The sequence below is a fragment of the Anomaloglossus baeobatrachus genome, chromosome 7 (assembly GCF_048569485.1).
Source record: "Anomaloglossus baeobatrachus isolate aAnoBae1 chromosome 7, aAnoBae1.hap1, whole genome shotgun sequence".
NCBI lineage: Eukaryota > Metazoa > Chordata > Amphibia > Anura > Aromobatidae > Anomaloglossus > Anomaloglossus baeobatrachus.
Genome location: NC_134359.1, coordinates 170,304,600 through 170,311,289, shown reverse-complemented (window position 1 = coordinate 170,311,289; position 6,690 = coordinate 170,304,600).

Sequence of the window (6,690 nt, the reverse complement as noted above, 5' to 3'; positions counted from 1 at the left end):
GAGTGTTGGAAGGGAGGCCAGAGAGCAGGAGGTTGCAGTAGTCGAGGCGGGAGATGATGAGGGCATGCACTAATGTTTTTGAAGATTCTTGGTTAAGAAAAGCACGGATCCGGGAGATATTTTTGAGTTGTAATCGGCATGAGTTGAAGAGGGCTTGGATGTGTGGCTTGAAGGATAGAGCAGAGTCGAGGGTTACTCCAAGGCAACGAGCTTGTGAGACTGGGGTGAGTGAGCAACCATCAAGTTTGATGGAAAGGCTTGTTGGAGGAGGTGAGTGAGGAGGAGGAAAGACAATAAACTCTGTTTTGTCCATGTTAAGTTTTAGGAATCGTGCAGAGAAGAAGGATGAAATAGCAGACAAACATTATCAGATATTTCTTCAAAACTATAACAGATGCAAGCTTGTCCTGTTTGGTGGAGATGATATTTCATAAAATAAGTAGAAATCCACTAAAAGTTTCGTTTGTTTATATTGCAATCCTGAGATAATCGTCTCCATGCTCCAAATCCATTTTAAAGCCATTTTTAAGACATTTCGCGCATAAATTAAATGATCAAATTTTTCTCCAAAACTATAACAGACGCAAGCTTGTCCTGTTTGGTGGAGATAATATTTAATAAAATAAGTAGAAATCCACTAAAAGTTTTGTTTGGTTATCTTGCAATCCCGAGATAAACGTCTCCATGCTCCAAATCCATTATAAACCCATTTTTATGTCATTTCGCGGATAAATGAAATGATTACATTTTTCTCCAAAACTATAACAGATGCAAGCTTGTCCTGTTTGGTGGAGATGATATTTCATAAAATAAGTAGAAATCCACTAAAAGTTTCGTTTGTTTATATTGCAATACTGAGATAATCGTCTCCATGCTCCAAATCCATTTTAAAGCCATTTCAAAGGCATTTCGCGCATAAATGAAATGATCACATTTTTCTTCAAAATTATAACAGATGCAAGCTTGTCCTGTTTGGAGGGGATAATATTTAATAAAATAAGTATAAATCCACTAAAAGATTTGTTTGGTTATCTTGTAATCCCGAGATAATCGTCTCCATGCTCCAAATCCATTTTAAAGCCATTTTTAAGGCATTTCGCGCATAAATGAAATGATCACATTTTTCTCTAAAACTATAACAGATGCAAGCTTGTCCTGTTTGGAGGGGATAATATTTATTAAAATAAGTAGAAATCCACTAAAAGTTTTGTTTGGTTATCTTGCAATCCCGAGATAATCGTCTCCATGCTCCAAATCCATTTAAAGCCATTTTTAAGGCATTTCGCGCATAAATGAAATGATCCCATTTTTCTTCAAAACTATAACAGATGCAAGCTTGTCCTGTTTGGTGGAGATGATATTTAGTAAAATAAGTAGAAATCCACTAAAAGTTTTGTTTGGTTATCTTGCAATCCCGAGATGTTCGTCTCCATGCTTCAAAACCATTTTAAAGCCATTTTTAAGGCATTTCGCGCATAAATCAAATGATCAGTTTTTTCTCCAAACCTATAACAGATGCAAGCTTGTGCTGTTTGGTGGAGATGATATTTAATAAAATAAGTAGAAATCCACTAAAAGTTTTGTTTGGTTATCTTGCAATCCCAAAATAATCTTCTCCATGCTTCAAATCCATTTAAAAGCCATTTTTAAAGCATTTCGTGCATAAATGAAATGATCACATTTTTCTCCAAAACAATAAAAGATGAAAGCTTGTCCTGTTTGGTGGAGATGAGATGATATTTAATAAAATAAGTAGAAATCCACTAAAAGTTTTGTTTGGTTATCTTGCAATCCCGAGAAAATCGTCTCCATGGTTAAAAACCATTTTAAAGCCATTTTTAAGGCATTTCGCGCATAATTGAAATGATCACTTTTTTCTTTAACGTTATAACAGATGCAAGCTTGTCCTGTTTGGTGGAGATGATATTTAATAAAATAAGTAGAAATTCACTAAAAGTTTTGTTTGGTTATCTTGCAATCCCGAGATATTCGTCTCCATGCTTCAAAACCATTTTAAAGCCATTTTTAAGGCATTTCGCGCATAAATCAAATGATCAGTTTTTTCTCCAAACCTATAACAGATGCAAGCTTGTCCTGTTTGGTGGAGATGATATTTAATAAAATAAGTAGAAATCCACTAAAAGTTTTGTTTGGTTATCTTGGAATCCCAAAATAATCTTCTCCATGCTTCAAATCCATTTAAAAGCCATTTTTAAAGCATTTCGTGCATAAATGAAATGATCACATTTTTCTCCAAAACAATAACAGATGAAAGCTTGTCCTGTTTGGTGGAGATGATATTTAATATAAGTAGAAATCTACTAAAAGTTTTGTTTGGTTATCTTGCAATCCCGAGAAAATCGTCTCCATGGTTAAAAACCATTTTAAAGCCATTTTTAAGGCATTTCGCGTATAATTGAAATTATCACTTTTTTCTCTAACGTTATAACAGATGCAAGCTTGTCCTGTTTGGTGGAGATGATATTTCATAAAATAAGTTGAAATCCACTAAAAGTTTTGTTTGGTTATCTTGCAATCCCGAGATAATCGCCTCAATGCTTCAAAACCATTTTAAAGCCTTTTTTAAGGCATTTCACGCATAAATGAAATGATCACATTTTTCTCCAAAACTATAACAGATGCAAGCTTTTTCTGTTTGGAGGGGATGATATAGGTAATAAGTAGAAATCCACTAAAAGATTTGTTTGGTTATCTTGCAATCCCGAGATAATCGTCTCCATGCTTCAAAACCATTTTAATGCCATTTTTAAGGCATTTCGCTCATAAATGAAATGATCATTTTTTTCTCCAAAACTATAACAGATGCAAGCTTGTCATGTTTGGTGGAGATGATATTTAATAAAATAAGTAGAAATCCACTAAAAGTTTTGTTTGGTTATCTTGCAATCCCGAGATAATCGTCTCCATGCTTCAAATCCATTTAAAAGCCATTTTTAAGGCATTTCGCGCATAAATGAAATTATCACATATTTCTCCAACACTATAATAGATGCAAGCTTGTCCTGTTTGGTGGAGATGATATTTAATAAAATAAGTAGATATCCACTAAAAGCTTTGTCTGGTTATCTTGCAATCCCGAGATAATCGTCTCCATGCTTCAAATCCATTTAAAAGCCATTTTTAAGGCATTTCGCGCATAAATGAAATTATCACATATTTCTCCAAAACTATAACAGATGCAAGCTTGTCCTGTTTGGTGGAGATGATATTTAATAAAATAAGTAGAAATCCACTAAAAGTTTTGTTTGGTTATCTTGCAATCTCGAGATATTCGTCTCCATGCTTCAAAACCATTTTAAAGCCATTTTAAGGCATTTCGCGCATAAATCAAATGATCAGTTTTTTCTCCAAACCTATAACAGATGCAAGCTTGTCCTGTTTGGTGGAGATGATATTTAATAAAATAAGTAGAAATCCACTAAAAGTTTTGTTTGGTTATCTTACAATCCCGAGATAATCGTCTCCATGCTCCAAATCCATTTCAAAGCCATTTCAAAGGCATTTCGCGCATAAATGAAATGATCACATTTTTCTCCAAAACTATAACAGATGCAAGCTTCTCCTGTTTGGTGATGATATTTAATAAAATAAGTAGATATCTACTAAAAGTTTCGTTTGTTTATATTGCAATCCTGAGATAATCGTCTCCATGCTCCAAATCCATTTAAAAGCCATTTTTAAGGCATTTCGCGCATAAATGAAATTATCACATATTTCTCCAAAACTATAACAGATGCAAGCTTGTCCTGTTTGGTGGAGATGATATTTAATAAAATAAGTAGAAATCCACTAAAAGTTTTGTTTGATTATCTTACAATCCCGAGATAATCGTCTCCATGCTCCAAATCCATTTTAAAGCCATTTCAAAGGTATTTCGTGTATAAATGAAATGATCACTTTTTTCTCCAAAACTATAACAGATGCAAGCTTGTTCTGTTTGGAGGCAATGATATAGGTAATAAGTAGAAATCCACTAAAAGTTTTGTTTGGTTATCTTGCAATCCTGAGATAATCGTCTCCATGCTCCAAATCCATTTAAAAGCCATTTTTAAGGCATTTCGCGCATAAATGAAATTATCACATATTTCTCCAAAACTATAACAGATGCAAGCTTGTCCTGTTTGGTGGAGATGATATTTAATAAAATAAGTAGAAATCCACTAAAAGTTTTGTTTGATTATCTTACAATCCCGAGATAATCATCTCCATGCTCCAAATTTATTTTAAAGCCATTTCAAAGGTATTTCGTGTATAAATGAAATGATAACTTTTTTCTCCAAAACTATAACAGATGCAAGCTTGTCCTGTTTGGTGGAGATGATATTTAATAAAATAAGTAGAAATCCACTAAAAGTTTTGTTTGGTTATCTTGCAATCCCGAGATAATCGTCTCCATGCTTCAAATCCATTTAAAAGCCATTTTTAAGGCATCTCGTGCATAAATGAGATGATCACATTTTTCTCCAAAACAATAACAGATGCAAACTTGTCCTGTTTGGTGGAGATGATATTTAATAAAATAAGTAGAAATCCACTAAAAGTTTTGTTTGGTTATCTTGCAATCCCGAGATAATCGTCTTCATGCTTCAAATCCATTTAAAAGCCATTTTTAAGGCATTTCGCGCATAAATGAAATTATCACATATTTCTCCAAAACTATAACAGATGCAAGCTTGTCCTGTTTGGTGGAGATGATATTTAATAAAATAAGTAGAAATCCACTAAAAGTTTTGTTTGGTTATCTTGCAATCCTGAGATAATCGTCTCCATGCTTCAAATCCATTTAAAAGCCATTTTTAAGGCATTTCGCGCATAAATAAAAATATAACATATGTCTCAAAAACTATAAGAGATGCAAGCTTGTCCTGTTTGGTAGGGATGATATTTAATAAAATAAGTAGAAATCCACTAAAAGTTTTGTTTGGTTATCTTGCAATCCCGAGATAATCGTCTCCTTGCTCCAAATCCATTTTAAAGCCATTTCAAAGGCATTTTGCGCATAAATCAAATGATCACTTTTTTCTCCAAACCTATAACAGATGCAAGCTTGTCCTGTTTGGTGGAGATGATATTTAATAAAATAAGTAGAAATCCACTAAAAGTTTTGTTTGGTTATCTTGCAATCCCAAAATAATCGTTTCCATGCTTCAAATCCATTTAAAAGCCATTTTTAAAGCATTTCGTGCATAAATGAAATGATCACATTTTTCTCCAAAACAATATTAGATGAAAGCTTGTCCTGTTTGGTGGAGATGATATTTAATAAAATAAGTAGAAATCCACTAAAAGTTTTGTTTGGTTATCTTGCAATCCCGAGATAATCGTCTCCATGCTCCAAATCCATTTTAAAGACATTTCAAAGGCATTTCGCGCATAAATCAAATGATCACTTTTTTCTCCAAACCTATAACAGATGCAAGCTTGTCCTGTTTGGTGGAGATGATATTTAATAAAATAAGTAGAAATCCACTAAAAGTTTTGTTTGGTTATCTTGCAATCCCGAGATAATCGTCTCCATGCTACAAATCCATTTTAAAGCCATTTTTAAGGCATTTCGCGCATAAATGAAATTATTATTATTATTATTTATTATTATTATTTATTATTATAGCGCCATTTATTCCATGGCACTTTACAAGTGAAGGAGGGTATACGTACAACAATCATTAACAGTACAAGACAGACTGGTATAGGAGGAGAGAGGACCCTGCCCGCGAGGGCTCACAGTCTACAGGGAATGGGTGATGGTACAATAGGTGAGGACAGAGCTGGTTGCGCAGTGGTCTACTGGGCTGAGGGCTATTGTAGGTTGTAGGCTTGTTGGAAGAGGTGGGTCTTGAGGTTCCTCTTGAAGCTTTCCACGGTAGTGGAGAGTCTGATGTGCTGAGGTAGAGCGTTCCAGAGTATGGGGGATGCACGGGAGAAATCTTGTACAAGATTGTGGGAAGAGGAAATAAGAGAGGAGCAGAGAAGGAGATCTTGTGAGGATCTAAGGTTGCGTGCAGGTAGGTACTGGGAGACTAGGTCACAGATGTAGGGAGGAGACAGGTTGTGCAAGGCTTTGTATGTCATGGTTAATGTTTTGAACTGGAGTCGTTGGGCGATGGGAAGCCAGTGAAGGGATTGGCAGAGTGGCGAGGCTGGGGAGTAGCGAGGGGAGAGGTGGATTAAGCGGGCTGCAGAGTTTAGGATAGATTGGAGGGGTGCAAGAGTGTTGGAAGGGAGGCCAGAGAGCAGGAGGTTGCAGTAGTCGAGGCGGGAGATGATGAGGGCATGCACTAATGTTTTTGAAGATTCTTGGTTAAGAAAAGCACGGATCCGGGAGATATTTTTGAGTTGTAATCGGCATGAGTTGAAGAGGGCTTGGATGTGTGGCTTGAAGGATAGAGCAGAGTCGAGGGTTACTCCAAGGCAACGAGCTTGTGAGACTGGGGTGAGTGAGCAACCATCAAGTTTGATGGAAAGGCTTGTTGGAGGAGGTGAGTGAGGAGGAGGAAAGACAATAAACTCTGTTTTGTCCATGTTAAGTTTTAGGAATCGTGCAGAGAAGAAGGATGAAATAGCAGACAAACATTATCAGATATTTCTTCAAAACTATAACAGATGCAAGCTTGTCCTGTTTGGTGGAGATGATATTTCATAAAATAAGTAGAAATCCACTAAAAGTTT